Source organism: Phalacrocorax carbo, chromosome 1 (genome assembly GCF_963921805.1).
Source record: "Phalacrocorax carbo chromosome 1, bPhaCar2.1, whole genome shotgun sequence".
NCBI lineage: Eukaryota > Metazoa > Chordata > Aves > Suliformes > Phalacrocoracidae > Phalacrocorax > Phalacrocorax carbo.
This window is the reverse complement of record NC_087513.1, coordinates 93,797,259-93,816,241: the sequence shown is the minus strand read 5'-3', so window position 1 is coordinate 93,816,241 and position 18,983 is coordinate 93,797,259. Positions and strand designations below refer to the sequence as shown.

Sequence of the window (18,983 nt, the reverse complement as noted above, 5' to 3'; positions counted from 1 at the left end):
ACTTCCATCGGTCCTTCCACCAAAGTACTGAGGCGATTTTAATATATACCTTATCAATATTTTGATTTTTATCAGATCAGTCTGCAGAAGAGACTGAGATCTTGAGTGTCTGACTTTTTTTTAATTCATAGAGATACATATTTTTATCTAACTCATATGCTCCTCACCCTTCCCCGAGTAAAAAGACATGGCTTACTAGAGGTTCTACAGGTTATAACATGAGGGAGACTTGCTTCTAAAGTTTTTGGACATGTGCTTGAATTTTCCCCTGTACAATGCAAATAAAAACACTAAGCTGAAAGCTTTTAAATGTAGATGAAGTCATGCCTCTGTCTGAGGCATTCTTCCCAGTTAGCAATAAGCCATGGTCTGGCCTTTAATAAGAGAAGAAACATGCTTCATAATTTCTGGTAAATCTTGCAAGTTCTTGTAATTTTTGACACTAATGCAGTTAAATATTTATTTTCAGAAGAAAGCCAGTCTGTCTGTATCTTCCAGAGTTTATGGCAACAGAATTTGGGTTTGTTAAAATGGGTTTCTGGTCTTGGGGTGGCTATGCATTTTTTTTTTCATTGCCTACAATTCTACTTATTGATGTATAGTTTTTATGAAGACGTGTTACAGCTACTTTTATGGCTCCCTATTATCTTTATTGATGCTTCTCCCTCCCCCCCCCCCCCCCCCCCCCCCCCCCAAAGTCAAAAGCCTTTGAAATTACAGCAGCAACAACATACCATAGCTGTTGTGTAATTTGTTGGCTTTATCTGAATCAGTCAGCACTTCCCAACAGAATCTGAACACTTACTTTAAAATTTGTTTTCCAGTATATAACGGACATATCTGTATTTTAAATCATTAGTTTATAGTAGGATGCAAACCTCCACAAAGTGTCTCAACTGCAAGAGACTGTGTAGGGCAAATTTCCAGATAAGTTTATTTTTTAAAATGAGGACTTCAGTGAGGGGGGTGTGAGTTCTGCTTATTACTCCACAAAGAAGTAATCGTTGTTTTATCTGATGCTTAAAATGCTGACTTGCTTTACAAGTCTTAATAAAAGTCATATATGATGAATGGTGTTGCCACTTCTGGGTTAACTTGGGCAAAATGTCAAATGGTTAACCAGATGTATTTAGCTCTGATGCTGAGTAAACATACACAGATAATATATTCCTTTAAAAATTAATTAATCTGGAACAGTAACATTGTTCGTGACCCTGGTTTCAAAACTACTAAGCTACTGAAAATTCTTCCTGGTGATTTGGGGATATTGGCACTCATAAATGTTGTGAAATCTTGTGTAAATTTGGTGACAGTAAATGGCATTAGAAATTTTTAACAAATTTATGTTGATTAATTTAAGATTTAAGGCTGGTTTAACATTCATCTCTAGTTGGAGTAATTTTAATTCAGCACTAAAATGGAATTTTGTTTTATTACGAAATCTCAGTTTAAGAAAACAATTTCCTGTCTTGAATTATATTCTTTCCATATCTAGATGTTCTTGGAAATGACCTATCAAAACATTACTTTTGTGTAAAAAGTATTAGTGCTTTCTGTGGCAGTAAATGTTTGAATGTGGAAGTGATAGTTACTAATTTTGTCTGTTCATTTCCAATCTTGTAACGGCAGCCATCCATAATGTCTGAGATTATGATAGGAAGGTGCAGGACTCTTAGGTGGTAGTGAAGAAGTTGCTACCCTATTAAATTGTTAGCAGGTTTTTCTTTTGGTTTCATGTTTTTTTTTTCCTTGACTGCACATCCTGAAAAAAAAATGTAAATGAGCACTGACCTGAGAAGACCACAGTATTAACAAGCTTTACTTGAAGTTAGCCTTACGAACTCTTGGGTTTGAGAGTTCACCTACTAGAAAGTGTGGCACAATGAATTATGGGCTGGATTCTTATTTGTCACCATTTCTGAGATGCACTCTTCTTTCTTCTTCTATTTTTCTATATTTAACAGCTATTTCAGTTATTCTTTGAAGTCAGTATCTATTAGTGTTGGCATCTCAATGGTGTATAATTGTGCATGGAGTGTGACTGTTATTCCTCTTCTGTTCTGAATCCAAATGCATCAATAACTTAACCAGCCCATGGGAATACAACTTGGGTTTTGCTGGTTAGTAGTACGGGTTTTTTTCATATTGCCATAGTGGATATTCGTTCCCCAACCCTCTCTCTGTCTCTCTCACCCTCTCTCCAGACTGCCTGTAAAGTCAGAAATAAAGCAAGTAGTTTCAGATGCAACACCAGAATTTGGAACTCTTCAAATTTACGTCAGCCAGGAAATTATAGTTTTGCAGATGGAAAGCTTTCAGAAGGAAATGGAAAGATGAACCACAAGAGATGTGGTATAGGGGTCAAAGCAACAAGGCTGTGGCAGAACTTCTCAGTTACTAATCCAGGTCCTGCTTTTGTCTTTTCTTCAACTTTACCAATTAAATGTTGTACCTGAACTTCAGATTTATTAAAATGGAAAAGCAGTGTTGACTTACTGTAACAGGTTATTTTGAGAATTAATATTAACCCAAAGAGGTTTTAATAGTATGGTGACTACAAGAAATAAATGAAGACAACTACTGCGTTTTGTAACTTGTGATTTTTTTTTTTAAATCTCAGTGTCATTGAAATGATTGCGTTTGATATGATATTTGATATTGAACGAAAGCAAGTTGAGACATCCTGTGTCTTTATGAACTTGAGTTTTGTTTTAAATGTATACTTTAAGCATTACTGCTAGAACATTATTGCTTGATCACAGTTATTGAGCAGTTTTTAAAATCACCGGTGTTATAAAACACTCAGTACTACAGAGATAAATAGGACAGTGTTTACACTGTGTTTACACAGGTGTAAACAAAGGAGTGCAGCTTGCCCAAGTTCTGCAAATTTCTGGTCAGGCTGCTACTAGCACTGATTACCGCAGCCATGTGTGCTCAGTTTCTACGAGGCAAATACAGCTTAGTTATCACCACCATGCTGTGTTTACTGCTGATGGAAGTGTAATAGTTGGAGGGCTGAGTTTTTTTGTCTTGGCTATTTAATCTGCATCCTTCAAGTGACTCAGGAGTTTGCAGAAGTTCCAATTCCCTGAATGAGTCCGTTGCTTCAGCTCTGTAACCCTTGTCATCTTTTTACGCTTTTCAGTTTAATAATACTTGTTTTAGATTAGGAGAACAATCTGAGTTTTCTTTAAGCACTTTCAAAAGATAAATCCTGTCTATAATTTGATTGTGGTTGGGGTTTTTTTATTCTGTGTATAATATCATAGTGTGTAGGTTTTAAGGTGGACCTTTGTTTTATGGATGCTTTTTCTGCGGGATAGTTGGGAAAATAGGTGCTTTTCTGGTATCTGATTCGCCTGGGGCAGTGCTAGTGCTGCTGTCTTGACCAGAACTGTGCATAATTTTGCAAGGATCCAATTCATGCAAACTTTTTTTACCTTCAATTAGCTAATATTTTTGGTATGACAGAAAATGGCACTCAGCCAACAATAACACATCATGTTACTTGGAGGAGACTGGTTAGTCGTAAATGTCATTTTCCCATAACATTTACAGGAACTGGATGTTCTCTAAAACAATTTTAATACACATTTTATATAGAAATAAATGTCTGGGGCCACATTTTGATCCTTGGGCCGAATAGGCATTGTGCCTATCTCTTATGCTAAGTATGCCCTTATTTGTATATTATCAGTTATCAGCAGTGGTAAAATACAGAACTTTCTATATTGCCATGTGCACTTCCTCTGTTGAACTGCAGGCATCCTGCTTGTTGCTGCCAGTCCTGCATAAGCTGCTCAGTCATACAGCGTCCACTTGCTCTTAGACAGGTGGAAGGTGGCTGCAAACATTAGTATGTTTTCCACATGCTCAATGCAAATGACAATGATTTATGTGCTGAAATTGTGATTAGAACCGTATAGATTAAACATTGTCATTTAAATAAAGGTACATTAGTACTGAATGGGACTGTCTGGGAAGACTTTGAGTTTGCCATCATTTGGAGGAATGGGACTAGTTAAAAACAATTGGACAAACATTCCTCAGGAATTGTGTTCTTTCATTTGGAAAGATTTGGAGCATCTCCCTTATGAGGAAAGGCTGAGAGGCTTGGGTTTGTTCAGCCTGGAGAAGAGAAGACTGAGGGGGGATTTCATCAATACCTATAAATACTAAAGGGTGGGTGTCAGGATGATGGGACTAGACTCTCTTCAGTGGTGCCCAATGACAGGCCAAGGGGCAATGGGCACAAGCTGGAACACAGGAAGTTCCACCTCAATATAAGAAAAAACTTCTTTCCTGTGAGGGTGCCAGAGCAGTGGCACAGGCTGCCCAGGGAGGCTGTGGAGTCTCCTTCCCTGGAAATATTCAAAACCTGCCTGGACGCGTTCCTGTGCCCCCTGCTCTGGGTGTGCCTGCTCAAGCAGGGCAGTTGAACAAGATGATCTCGAGAGGTCGCTTCCAAGCCCTACCAGTCTCTGATTCTGTGATGTAGGTTGTGTCACTCCTGTGCAAGGGGATAAAATTCCTTGACTTCTGGAGGGTCCTGTTCGTACACATAAAATCTTTGTTTATATACATTTAACCCAAGACTATAAGCCCTTTTTTCTGGTGTTCTTACTGAAGTAGCTCTGTGTATGTATAATAAATAGTGTGTTTGAAGACTGGGCTTGGGTGGTGCCCCATTCCTTTTTTTGGCAGAAAACGTGAACCTTAATTGTTACTGCAAATTTAGCTTGAGATAGTGTTTTTAAGTTTTCCTTGACGCAAGGTTGCGTGAAGACGTGTAGCTGAGGATTACCAGATAGGCAAAAGACTTTAATCAGGTTTGCCGATACAGTTGCAACTTTTTCTGGTAGCCAATACTGGGAGTAATAAGAGAAGCAATAATGCTAATGTCAAAGAGAGTTTTCACTTTGAAGCTAAGTGTGTACCTTTTTTCTATAGACCTAATAATGTGAGGGTGTGCATTTTCTTTAAGATAGACTTGGCCTGCACTTCATCTTGGAGGCCACAGGTGAAACAGAGGTTGAAGCAATGCATTGTAGCATGGTTAACTAGCTAAAGATGGCTTTGAAGCTACAACTGATGAACAATGCTGCTAGTTTCCTCTTTTGCAGAAATTGTATTAAAACTTTCCAATGGATTACAAATTGCTTCTGGGTATAGCTCTAGGTATTGAAGCTCTGTAGTTCTGGGGATCTTGCTACCTGGGAGATTTTGCTACCTGGAGTCTTTCTTGCTCTCTGTCCTAATACTGCTAAACGTATTGCTGTATGTCTCCTACGTCTGAATGTGTTGGGAATTGAAGCATGGGCTGATTGGAAGTTCCATTTACCCTTGTCTTAGTAGGACCTCGGGCCACATTGGTTTGGGAGCCCTTGGTGAATCATCTAAAGGTACAAAGTCAATGCATGTTTGTTCAAAGCGTGTTAATCCTTAGCATAGTTGCTCTTGTCCAGAATTTAAGTTCACATGGTTTTTTTCAAACTGATCCTCTTCAAAGAGGACTAACACATTGTTTTAGACTACAGCATAGGAAGCTACAGCAAAGCTAAAGATGAGTCTGAGAATTTTTTTAATAGTTACAGTTCTAACCAAGGCTTGCTTCATAGATTTAATTAACATGTTTAAATAACAACTTAAATAATAAATAATAATTTAAGTAGCCTCTTGTGATAAATTGTTTAGCTAAAGAACAACTTTTCCTCTCAGATCTGTTAGTTATGATGTGTTGAAGTAAGATTTTTTCCATTCTCCTGCAGTCTTGGTAGTTCACTGTGTTAAAAGCCAAATAACCTGCTTAAGCGTAAAGAAAATCAGGTCTTTTAGTTATATGTCCACTCAAAGTGCCAATAACAGTTTATATCTAGAATCAGCCCTTTTTTGTGTTGGTGTTTTTTTTTGTGTGTGTGTGGTTTTTTATTTGTAGCTACTTGCATGTGTGCTCAGCAGCTGCAGTAACTGTTTCTTGCTTTGGAAAAAAAATGTTTCTCTATTTCTTAGGAAAAAACCCTAAATTGTTAGGATGAGAAAGTGGATTTAACTAGTTCTAGCTGTTCTATGACCAATGGTTTCTTAAACTCTTTTAAAATTGGTCTGAACAGTCTTCCTAAAGCCAAGAGAGGTACTTACTTTTTCCGTCTTTAGTTGTTTTCCAGTTTTCTTTCTCTGCCTTTCAAAAACTGTTATAGAAAAAAAGCTTTTTTTAGGAAAGAGGAGGGTTATGTGCATGTATGCTTCCCTTACCCCTTCATATGAAGACTTCTAGACTCTGTTCTTCAAACAACTGTTAATTCAGTCAAACATTCTCTGCCTCATTATTGTACCCCAAATTGATTTATAACTCAGTGTCGTTATGTGGCTGAAGGACATTTGGCTACATGCCCTATTTGATCTCTTCTTGCTCCTTGGCTGATGGTCTGTGATGTTTCGGTTATATTTTCCTATTTTCAGATGTCACTCTGAAAATAAAGCGGCTGTAGCATGCTTTCAAGTACAGTATGTTTCTGATGTAATACATTTTAGCTTTAATCATTAATTCATAATGTGGTTTCAAATGCTGAAAATAAAAAAGACACAATTATCGCTAGACAGAACTTGCTAGTTGTTTGGTTAACTGCATTAGCCTAGATATACAAGAGGGTCATTTGCAGGCTATAAAATATCACTTTGTCAGATTCTTATTCCCCCTACCCAGTTAATCCTGATTGAAATAGGAGAATTTTGCTATTTACAAAGTATGGCAGTCATCATCTAGAGCTTTATGCACAGGAGGGGAACAAAGCAAGGGCAAGCGGACACCTTCCAAAGTGGCTGCTCCTTCGTATACCATGCTATGTTTTCTTCCCTCGTCCTTCATGAGGGTTAGCAAAATATGTAAGCTTGAAGGTTCTTGGCAGCTGTTGTCTGCTGCTTTCTTGAAAGGGAATCAATGTGTGCACCTCCTAGGGCGAGCCTAAACATTCTCCACTGGTTGGTGGTGTTCCCACACCACCCGCATAGGCAGTCTATTTTATCTATCTTGAATTGACCTATATTGATGCTATACTTGCTGACTTCGCTTTGGAGGCTTTGGAGGCTTTTTATCCTCCTGCACTGCTTACACATATGCAAGCAAATGCACATACCCATTTATATATTAGATACATTTTTAGAAACACATATTTTAGAGGAAGTTTTAAGCCTGCCAGGGTTCATGGTGGCCTTTTCTTTGGAGCCAATTCAGTATTTAATTTGGGAACAAGATGGGCTGCTAGTGAAAAGACTTTTCTCTTTACATGAAAGAGTATATGGTACTATTTTGCAAGTTAAGAAAATGTTTCAGATTTGAGTATTAACAAATTGCATTTTTTTTCCCACCTTCCTACATCTAAGTTGGTATGTTTAGCATTGGATTTCAGGTATTTAGGTCAGGGGTTGGCTGTTCCAAATGTGGAGCTGTTGTACCCCCAGGTTCAAGTGACCAAAACTTAAAAAAGAAGCTAGGCTTATATAACTCACTTTCCTCTTTTCTAGGTACGGATCTGAAACAGAATGGCTTACTGAGTTTGAGAATGTGCTTGACTGAGGGGAGGATGTTGAAATTGAAAACAAAAACAACTGTGACATTTATTAAGCTGCTTCTGAAAAACCTCTGCATAGCTAAGTATAATAGAATCACGTTTGGGAATGTAGTAGGGCATATTAGTTTTGGGTAAGCCAAGCTTAATGGTGATAAAATTTCTTAATTTTATTCATAATTTGACTCAATGACTGGAAGTTATACAAATTTGACCAGAATATTGGTTAAATCCATAAAAAGTTGAATTCAGTCAGCTTATACTTTCTCTGAGATGGTTTTGTCCATGTGCTGAAATCCAATATGTAATTAAAATGTGAGTTTTATGAATGCATTACTTTACATTTTTAAACAGCCAGTCTTGTGTGTTTTTTTTTCTTATGGTAGTAGCTTCATTTGTTTTTAAAATGTTTCCGTATGAGAGAGGGGAAATCCTTATGCTCTCATTGCAGTAGTTGCTATGCAAACACTAGATAAGTTTTGTGTCTCCAATAAAAAAGGACAAAGTTGTAAATCCACTCTCTGCAATGAATGTGAAAGGAAGTGCTTTGAATATTAGATTTAAGGCAGATCTTCAAGAACTGTAACCTAACATTTCTTCTAAGTGTAATTATGTTCCTTCCCAGGCCTTTGGAAGCCTATAAAGGACAATGAAATCTGTTTGATGCATTGTTTCACATCCCTGAAATGTATGCAAGATTAACGTTTTTCTTCTCAGAATTATTTTGGTTTTTTCTATCCACATTTGCAGTCATGTCTGCTGGAGCATTGTGTACTGTACCTGAAGTATGTTTGTTGAAGCTTGAGCATGAGCAGTTAGGTGGTTGTGGGCTCTGGTTGCTCACACTGTATGAGCATGCAGTGTGAAGCACAATGGTTCAAGTTCTGCTTATTTACCTCAGCAGCCACGCTGGTGGTCATCCATAGGTCTCCTGCCCAGCTTGAGGCTGAAGTCAAGCAATTGTGTTACATCATCGTGATATGCACGATGAGTTGTAGCAGAAAGGGTGACTTCTGCAACAGGCAAAAAGTATATGCATTTATTCACTTGAATGACCGAGGTTATAGGACTTTGAACTGTGTTGAAATGTTGTCTAGTGTGAAAGCACCCCAAGCTTTCCTTTTTGTTATTAAAGGAGGGTTATACAATGATGTTGCTAGGTGTTTGCTCAGCTAGCATTCATTCATTGCATGAACATTCACCTCTTCACTGCTACCTCAGTTCTGTTGTTCTGGTGAGGAGGCAGTGGTTTGGGAGGTGTTGCTGTCATACTGTTTTTAACTGGAGGCTACAGACTGCCACAGAAAATCTTCAAATATATTTTCCTTGAATTTGTGAACACTTGAGGAAAGTGAGCTGTGAATGCCTAAGTGTGCTGCATTGGTCCATCAGTGTGAGTGCTGTTACTGACTTTCCAGAAACAACATGGTGCTCTGGACATGCAATCAAAGTGATTTTTGTCTTGCTGACAGAAAACACAGCAAACCTCAAAATCAGCATAACATACTGAGAGGTGTTAAGACTCAAAATGTCCATTACTTCACTTAAGTCACAAGACTAGGCACTATATTTAGAATTTTCAGCAATGCCTCTTACCCTCTTGGAGCTGAGTAATACAGTTTAGTGAATGGTTGAACTAACCAAGCTTTCAACCACTTCGAAAAAACTCAACATAAATGTCACAGATGCCATGGCAGAGTCCATTCCATATGAGAAAAACAAACCCGAGCAATTAAAAATAATTTATTTTTATTGGTAAGGCATTGTTTCTAAGCTGAAATCAACTTGATGACAGGCCGAACTGTTAATGAGTCAGACCTAAAATTTTACAGGACAGTTTTTAAAGGTATATCGTCCTACACTGTAAACTCCTTAGGATTCTCTGACTTACATATTTTAATCACTTCTTTGACTTAGATATTTTAATTGCTTCTTTAATGAACAGTATTCAGGTAATACCACACCCAGGATCTGAGAGAAGCTGTTTGCAGGAGGAGTCCAGAGGAGCAGTATCTGCTGCTCACTTGCCCATGCCAAACTACACTACACTTCAGGTTTTTTCCTGAACAATAGTGCTAGCCTTTTGAGAACTGCCACAGAGGAGAAACTCTGGGAGTAAAACCAGGCTGTTTTTTAATCCCATGACAATGGCAGATGTGATAATTCATCATGGTATTAGGTAAATAATATGAAAATGCTGTTGAGTAACAGCAATAACTTGATTTTACTAGTACTGATGGGGAAAATAAAATAAGTGTAAGTTATGTCCCTGGGTCTTCTGGGTCAAATCTCTAAAAATTCTACGGTTGGCAGTTACGTGGCGTTTGTCAGTGGAGGGAAGGGAAGTGACGGGGAAGGAACAAAGGGTCAATGCAGTTTAATAGGAAGTTGACTTTCATTTCTGGAGGATATACTTGTTATTAAAATGCTTTCTCTTTACATCGGATGTTGTAAAAAGTTACTGTAAAAAGAAATTTAAGTGAAGAAATAGAGTTGTTGAGGACTGAATTATGTGACAATTCTTTTCCTTCACTGTCTCCTTTTACCTTTAAGTGATGCAAACTAACATTTTAATTGCTTAAAATTAGATGGTCTCAACACATATTAAGAAATCTGATAAAACAAAGGAGTGTAATGCTGGGGGTGAGGCGGAAACAACAGTGAGACATTTTAATCATTATACCTCAGTCTAATTACTTTGGACTTTTACCAGTAGAAATGAGAGCAAAACTGGTCCTGTAAGTATTAAGTGAAGATATTTTCCCTTTCTAAGGAAGACAGACTATGGGAAATAGAGTTCGTCGGGCTCTTGATAGATGTTATGATTTGTATTAGGCTAGCAGTATTCACAGTACAGATGGCACTCTGGATATTGCTAAAGCAGTAATTAATGATATTTGTTACCCTCTATTGGATTTGGAGGAGCTGAAATAGTTTCTTACATATGGGTAGGCTTTTTTTTTTTCTAGTTACTGCCTTTATCAAATATATATGTTTATTCAATGTGTAGTATTTCTATGAATATTTTTTCTTCATTATATTGTAGTCCTTTGACTTCAGCTTATCCTTTCTAAGCTCAGACACGTTTTTTGAGGTCTGTTACTTAACTTTGATTTGTAACATCTTTTCATAACATAGCTAATTTTTCCACTGTATAACTAGACAATGTGTTTATTATTAAATCCACTGGATATAGGATATGTAGGAAACCAAGTAATAATTTATTACGAAAGAGATCTAAAAATGCTAGGACATAGGTTGCAAATCTGCAGATATGACAGAATAGCGAGCAGAAGACATTGTGAGGGGCTTAGGGTACTGATCCAGGGTATCGGTTTTCTACTATAAACTTATATTTTATCTGGTTGCTAGGATTCTTTTAATTCTATGTGTATTGTACGGTGCCCTTTTCCCAGATTCTATAGCCAGACAGACTCAAGGCATCAACAGAGGTGTAAACTTTGCTCGTTACAAAAAAGATTATCTTGGAAACATGGATGTGACCTTTATCTAAGTGCCAAGGTTAATAATACACAAATACCTGAATTATATATTTATATTTCATTTCAAAGATATTTACCTTATTAGAAGCATGTGGAAAATAACTACTTAATATTTTCTTGTTGTTTAAAGCAAAAAGAGTTATGAAAATGTTCACCCATTATATTTGACACATTCTCTAATTCGATGTATGCTTCATTGTACAGCAATCCTCATGATAGTATCAGCTTTGATTTTTCTTAAATATATACTTGGAAGAGGATTTTGGAGGATATAAAACATCAAATGAAGGGAGGACACCCCCCCCCCCCCACCTTTCTGCTGTCCTAACATTTAATGCCACTTTAATTTCATATTAAGGAAAACGAACATGTACAACAAGACCATGCTTTACTTTTAAAAAGTGTTTGAGTTTAATGGTCTTAAGGAGTCTAACTTTTCTAACACTTTGAATTACACATAAGACTCTGGAGAGCAATGCTTCCATAGTCTGTATTTGCAAGTAGGACAGTACAATTGACTTAATTGTAGTTGTTCCTATAAACAAGCATTTGACAAGGTTTGGTCCTTAATCAAGGGAGAGGTCAGTGTAGTTTTGTATACTATGCAGATGTGAATTATAAACACACTAAGGTCTAATCTTTCAAGGTGCTTAGTGCCTTGTTAAAACTGCTTTCCATTTTCTGTTTTTTTGGAGTTAGTAACTGCAGTACTCTTCAGCATCTTGCAAAATAAGCCTCGAAGAGACCACTGGGTTTTCTGATTTTGAAAGCCTCATCATTTGCTTGATGACCAGGATTTAAAGGTTTTTTGGTTTTTTTTTTGTTTTTTTTTTAAATCAAAATCTGACGGTTCTGTCCCCTTGTGATTTGACACTTGCACACAAGACACAGAAGAGGGAAGCAGTGTGTAGGAGTTGAAAAGTTTGTTAGTAATTAAACTAGTTAAAATTGTTTCTTTCAGACATAGCATAATCTTATTGCAAAGTAATGGTTGTGGCAGTTTATACATCTCTCTGTAAACTACAGTAGAAGTTGTTCAAAAGTACAGTAAATGCTTAGAGACATATGTGCATACATGTCTACTAATATGTAGCATATGCATATAAATGCAGCATAAAGAGAGGCAGTAGCCCTATCTAATATATTACAATACAGTTGGACCCTTTCCATGGCTTTAAATGCAGTCTTGATTTTATCCGACCATTTGGAAAGTGTGTGTAATTCATAACTACCTCCTACTTTACCATTAAATTAATTCCTCATCTGTAGGAACTGTTTAAAATACAGTTTTTAATGCTTGAAATACTCATCCTGCTTCTGAGTAACCAGACATCTTCTAGATCTCCTGGTGCTGTTTTGGGGTATTTCACTGTTTTTCAGTCCTCACCCCTTTTCTTGGAAGCGACTTTTTTTTTTTTAAAAAAAAGTAATCTCAATAGGAAAAAGCAAGAAGTGCCAGTGCTTGCCAGAAGTTGTTTGTTTCCCACCCTCTCTCTTACCTTGCGCTCCTGCACTATAGAAATCCTGGGTCAGCTATTGCTCCATGGTGTGAGGCGTTCAGCTGTAGCATCAGAGATGTGAGCATTCCAGCAGTCCCACTAAACAATGAGAGATAGGCTCTTTGCATGCCCCAAGCCTATGGAGCATTACGTCATTGCCTTGCCATATAAGGCACTCTGTGTTGTGCAGACTCGTCGTGTCTGACTGGTGTACTTTAGTGATAGCCAGAACTTAGAAAGCTTATTAATGTGTTCTGGCTCCAGCTGACGCTCAGGACTGTGTGAAATATTTCATTTGTCTACTAGTTCATGGCCAAGAAGAATGTGCGGAAGGCTTGGGTTAGGGCAGTTCCTTTCTATTCTTGATAATAAAGTCGTTAGAGGTTGTTAGCTGATTAGTTATAAAGTTTTCCACTTAGTCTTGTAGCCTAGAATTTGGGAAGGGAAAAATTAAATTTAAGGTCATCTTCTTTAATTAGTTGTTCTTAAGGGGGCTTTTTCTTTTTTCTTACTTCCTTTTTTTTTTTTTCAATATGACAAACAATGTGAATTTAGCTGAACTCCTCAGAGGGTGATATGAACTTCAAGCCTGCCTTTTTTCTTTTTTTTCTTTTTTTTCTTTTTTCTGTAAAGAGTCGGGGTCCTCAGAGGATAGTATTTTATTTCCTGATGATGTAACTACAAAACAATTCTCTAAGTGATGATGGGAAGGCCAGATGAAATCTGAATTTTTTTCTTTCTCTTCAATGTTTTTCCTGCAAAACCCTTTCCTTTTCATATGTTTGTGTTTCAGCTAACACAATTAAGCAGTCCAACCAACTATTTTTAGTAAGAAGGTCTTAAAGAAATGAGTCGTTTGTTTTAATATTTAGGAAAGAGGCAGGAAGCCAAAAAGTAGGATTTAGATTGAAGAGTTTAAAATGTATCTCTTGTATTCCCTGTCCTTCAGTATAGACCCTGGATAAACATCAAGAACACAAGGAAGAAATACTTGAAATAGGCACAAAACTCACTGAAATGCCCCTAAGGGTTAGTAGGAGTTAATGAAATAAACTCCTTTTGTGTTGATGGGTAAATCAGACCATTGAAAAGTGTTCTACACTAATTTGTGCAGCTCTGTTAAAGTAGGTGAGTCCACAATTCATTTGTTTGCAACATTTGAATCTTAGTCTTCAGACAAACGTGAGTACAATGTAAGCTGTCCTATTGCCTGCTTTTTGTGTATTTTATCATACCTGAACATAATGCTAGCATAAGGTAATTTACTTACTTGAGGGTATTGTCTCTAGCTATAAAGACAAATGGTGATTAAAATGTTTGCATTTCTTTAAAAAGGCACATATCTCTTGCACATATTTACCCTGAGGGTAGCCTGAAAAAGATTCTTTAGTTGGAAAATTTCAGCTGGCCCTTAGAACTGTGACTTGGTGAAGATTTACTCAGAACCATGCTACTTGTTTGCATGGATGATCCTGCTGCGTCCTCCTTGTAAGTTTCTGTGAAGTTCAGATTTGGATGCTTGATCAGAAAACTTCCAAATCTGTTTAATAGTGCAATACCTGTATATTGATCCTTCCAAAATGGTTTCAGAGATAATGAAATGTCTTATTTGAATATACTAATGGACAGACCAGGATAATATTTTATTTCCTATTCTAGTCAGATTTAATAACCAAAACCAAACAAAAAAATATGTCCTTTAGCTAAAATTGGACTGTTCAGTTGCTTGACTAATGTTTTTGGGAACTAACATTTTGTGTAGTTTTTCTCAAAAGTATTGCGCCAGTGTGGATCATTTGAATTATGTAAAAGCCCATCCAGGTGATGTTCGTACGAGGACCATGAAGCTGACTTCACCTTCAGCTACAAGCTCACCCTTTCTGCTGGGGCTTGGTTTAAAAAGACAAGACAACTGCAGGTGCAAGGTACTGTCTTAGAACAGGCTGTGGAAGATGCTGTATCCAGTTAAGATTTGCAAGGGGAGTCAGGTAAGTAGATCTGTGAAAGGTAGCTGGGACTTAAATGTGCATGCATTCTTTTTCACGTGTGTGTGTGCGTGTGCAAGCGTAGAAATGCTGAGAGTGAACACTACTGTTTCTGTGTTTTACTTGGTTATTACTTTTTTTCTTTCCTTCCCCTTGCAATTGCGTTTTTCTGCCTCTTCCCCTTCACCTACACGCCCCCTATCTCTCTAGTCTATCTCTGTGAAAATTGCTTGCATTTTTGTCTTCCCACATGAAACAGTTGTTGTAGACCAAACACAGCTTTGAAGAGGACTTCTCAAAAGCTGGTAATCAAAAGTCCATCCTTACAGTCCAGTTCTGTTCTGGAGTTGCTAGGAACACAGCTGAGAGACTGCTGGTGATAAATTTATTGGCAGTCTGGGGGCAGGCTAGAGCAGGGAATAGGGAATGCAAATCCTCCTGTTTATAAGCCTGTGTTTACATCTGGGGATGGCCAAAGTATGAACTTCTAGTTTTTTAATTAATTCTCCTCTGCGATACAAAAGTGCATATCTGTGACCTATTGCAAAATAGCTTTATCAAAGAGCGTCAGCTGAGTGCGTAATGACCTGACTTCCTTCTCTTGTATTGTCACAACTTGAAGGACAGAATACAGTTTTATTCCAAGTCTGTTAAGGAAATATATAATGAAAAATTGCAAGTTTTAGATTACTATAACATGAAAAGCTTGTTTATATCTGAGGCAATGAATAGACTTGCTGAGCAGCCTTCCTTTACTGCCTTTTTTTTTTTTTTTTTTTACAACATTTTCCAGTATCTGTAGGTGGAATCCTAGCGCTCGTGAACTTCACTGAAGGGAGAGGATTAAAAAAACCCAACATTTAGGCAGGCAGATATGCCTGTTTCATTCTCCATTGCTCCCTGAAAATGAATTTGGTTTCCTTAGTTACTAGGCATAGTTGTTCAGAATTGGTACATTGCGAGTATTGTGACAGCAAAAGAAGCTGTAGATTTGTAGAAATTAGAGACCAAATGAAAAGCTTATTAGACCACTTGGTACATCCTCTGACAGTGCAAGGCTGCACCCTGCAGCCTGCTAGCAGTGGCTTTCACCTAGCCTCTCTGCTTATTGTTTCATATAATCATTTGTGCCCACATTATCTCAGGATTTTACTTGAAAAAAATAGAAGGTGGAAAGATGGGAGATTATAGCAGGCAGGGAAAATATAGGACAAAAAAAGCTAAAAGACTTTGAGGCTGTTGTTTAGACTTTATCTTAAACTGTCTGGATTCCTCCCATGACTTCCATTGTTGAACTACTTCTCTTTCCTTTTTCTTCCCATGGCAATTCATAGCAGCAGTTCCAGTGTCCTTAAACCCATAACCTATCTATTGCAGCATTTGACCCCTTTCTTTAGCCATTTTGTATCTAAGATAAATAAAGGAAATTAGAACTTGGGCCTTGGTTCAACAAAGCACTTAAAACATGGTCCTGTGTATTTTTGTTGAAAAAGGAAAGGACTTCAGCGTAAGTCTGATTTTAATGATAGATTGAGATGCTTGACTGAATCATGCTCTTGGTCACATTTGCTTCACATAGATATTGTTGAAGCTTGGGCTTTCGAAATTCTCTGTGGGGTCTAAATCTTTAGGTTACTTTCATATTCCAAAAATAGACATCTCCAGAAGTACAGATACTGTCAAGGCGTTTATTATAGTTTCACAATACTTAAAACCGTTTGCCTCTTTAGAGGTGGTCTGCATAAGCTTTGCAAGTGATACCGGAGAACTGATACACAAGCAAGATGGACAAGCTGAATTTTAATGACTTGCATAAATGGTAGCTGATGTTTAATGTTTTAATAACTCATGTGACTTCAAGGATTTTTCTCCAATGTATGCGCAGCCTTGTCTCTGAGGTCTGGGGGAGTTTTGATGTTAACTCAGTGGAAGAAGGCTCACTCTTTAATGATTTCCTTTTAATTATTTCTGGGTTAGTAGCATCATTCAAAGTCTTTTTTATCCAAATTGTCTTTATTACTTCTACTATTGTGATTGATGCTCTCATAGATTTCATCAGTAAAGAGTGCTGTAGTGTTTTATCCCCTAATGTACAGATTAATTTCTGAATATTACAAAGAGAAATATGGAGGCTATTATGGATAAGTGACAGTCCGAAATGTACTGACAACTGATAAATTACATGTGGAAGGCAAGGGGGAGAAGCAGGGGAAAGTTCTAAAGATAACATTCTTTAGATTCATGTGTCTTTTACTATGGACTACGGACGGAAAGAGATTCATATCTTCATTACTGTGTGCTTTTAATTTTTTTGGCAGCAGGAAGAAATATTTTCCCAAACTCTCCTATTGTTTGCAAATGCCATTATTCTCCTTTTTTTGGCAGATACAAATAAAATTCCTAGCCAATTATTAGGGATAATTAGATCCCTTTTTGTTGGGCGCCGCCTTGAGAAGTTGATGACTGCATCTCTTAACTACTAATGACTTCTCTCCTAAGGAGAACTGGCAAGTGCTCCATATCTGCTTGTGAGATGGTTTCTTTTATACATGGTACCAAGATAATTTTTTTATGAAGACATTTTTTTGCTTGGTAGAGCTTGCCGTGAACAATGATGATTAGAATTTAATTTGTATGCTGTCCCCTAGTCTGTTTGAACCATATATAGCCAAGTTATCTTTTCTCCATAATGAAATGAGATAACGTTCTTTAGTCTATGAAAACTCTGCACAATATTGTATTTTAAGAAGCAGTTTGGGCTTGGAGATTTACTTTGTTTGTTGTGTTCTGCACTGGAGTTTTTATTACTTGCTCCTGCCCCCGCAAGTATGCCTGTCTAGTTGGGCTATTTCTGGAAGCATGACAACTATTTTGGTATTAAATAGTACAAGTGAGTTGCAGTTATATGAAGACAGTTGCTGTGAGGTACCTTGGAAGGTACCATGTTCCACATCTGTGAACACACTTGGAAGTAGAACTATTTTAAATGTCTGTCTTTTGTCATTAGACTTCAGAAAAAATATGTGACACTATGTAATTAGTTGACTACTTTTCTTCATCCATCTCCTTTTGAAATTCAGTCAAAGCAAGATTCTTCTTGTAGAACTTCAGGGAAATGGTGTGACTGAAACATTTTGAGCTTCAAATCCGACTACGTTAATTGCTGTGTCAGATCTTTTGTATGTGTTAACATAAGCTGTGAATCCAATCATTTTGTTCAAAGTGATCAATCCTTTTTCTGAGTAGTTTAATTCTTGTCTGAATAATAAATGTACAGGTTTGAGTGAAGTTGACTCAACTTTTTTCACAGAGATGAATTGAACATGGTGTCAGTGGAGGATGCTCCTTTCAAAGCTTTGATGGAGATGAGGTGGAGAAGTAGATCAAGTTGCTGCAAGTTCCTTCAGTCCCTCCATGACAGTGACTGTCTCTACCCTTCTGCTTCTCCCTTGATGTCTATTGTTTCTTTGCTTATTGCTGGGTGATGCTCTTCCACCAACACCTTGGACTGCCAGAAGGCTGTTATGCCATCCAACAAGACCTAGACAGGCTGGAGAGCTGAAGTTCAACAAGAGCAAGTCCAAGGTCCTGCACCTAGGGAGGAACAACCCCATGCACCAGGATAGGTTGGGGGTTGACCTGCTGGAAAGCGGCTCTGTTGAGAAGGACCTGGGAGTGCTGGTGGACAGCAGGTTGATCGTGAGCCAGCACTGGGCCCTTGTGGCCTAGAAGGCCAATAGTATCCTGGGGATGCATTAAAAGGAGTGTGGCCAGCAGGTCGAGGGAGGTTATCCTCCCCCTCTACTCTGCCCTAGTGAGACCACATTTGGAGTACTGTGTCCAGTTTTGGGGGCCCTGCTTTAAGGACAGGGAACTGCTTGAGCAAGTCCAGCAGAGAGCTACCAAGATGGTCAGGGGACTGGAGCACCTTCCTTATGAGGGAAGGCTGGGAGACCTGGGTTTGTTTAGCCTGGAGAAGAGAAGACAAGACTGAGAGGGATCCTATCAATGCTTATAAATACCTGAAGCGTGGATGTCAAGAGGATGGGGCTAGACTCTTTTCAGTGGTGCCCAACGACAGGTCAAGGGGCAATGGGCACAAGTTGGAGCACAGGAAGGTCCTGCTAAACATGAGAAAAAACTTAACTGTGAAGGTGGTAGATCAGTAGAACAGGCTGCCCAGGAAGGTTGTGGAGTTTCCTTCCTTGGAAATATTCAAAACCTGCCTGCACGTGTTCCTGTGCCCCCGCTCAAGTAGGGGGGTTGTATAACATGATCTCCAGAGGTCCCTTCCAACCCCTACCATTCTGTGATTCTGTGAGTGCAAAGCCCAGCACACAGATAGAAGGGGCTTGGTATTCAGTGCATATCTTACAGGTTGCACATTTTACAGGCATCACCTGAGGTCATGGTCTGCTTTGAGAACAC

At 38.0% G+C, this 18,983-nt stretch overlaps 2 protein-coding genes across 9 annotated transcripts in view; one reads left to right on the top strand and one right to left on the bottom strand.

Annotated features, from left to right (window-relative positions):
* The window catches only part of CMSS1 (cms1 ribosomal small subunit homolog), a 254,267-nt gene that overhangs the window by 26,539 nt on the left and 208,745 nt on the right, over positions 1 to 18,983 (top strand). The gene's annotated exons all lie outside the window — the stretch shown is intronic.
* FILIP1L (filamin A interacting protein 1 like) overlaps positions 1 to 18,983 on the bottom strand; it is a 215,869-nt gene that overhangs the window by 24,702 nt on the left and 172,184 nt on the right. The window contains exons 1-2 of one of the 4 annotated variants that reach the window (XM_064467274.1): positions 12,571 to 12,776; positions 6,142 to 6,191 (exon numbers count right to left, since the gene is read on the bottom strand). The exons of 2 other annotated variants lie outside the window; for them this stretch is intronic. The gene's annotated coding sequence lies outside the window, so the exon portion shown is untranslated. Of the gene's footprint in view, positions 1 to 6,141; positions 6,192 to 12,570; positions 12,777 to 18,983 lie in introns of those variants that run through there. One more of the 4 variants, XM_064467267.1, reaches the window with a different exon arrangement.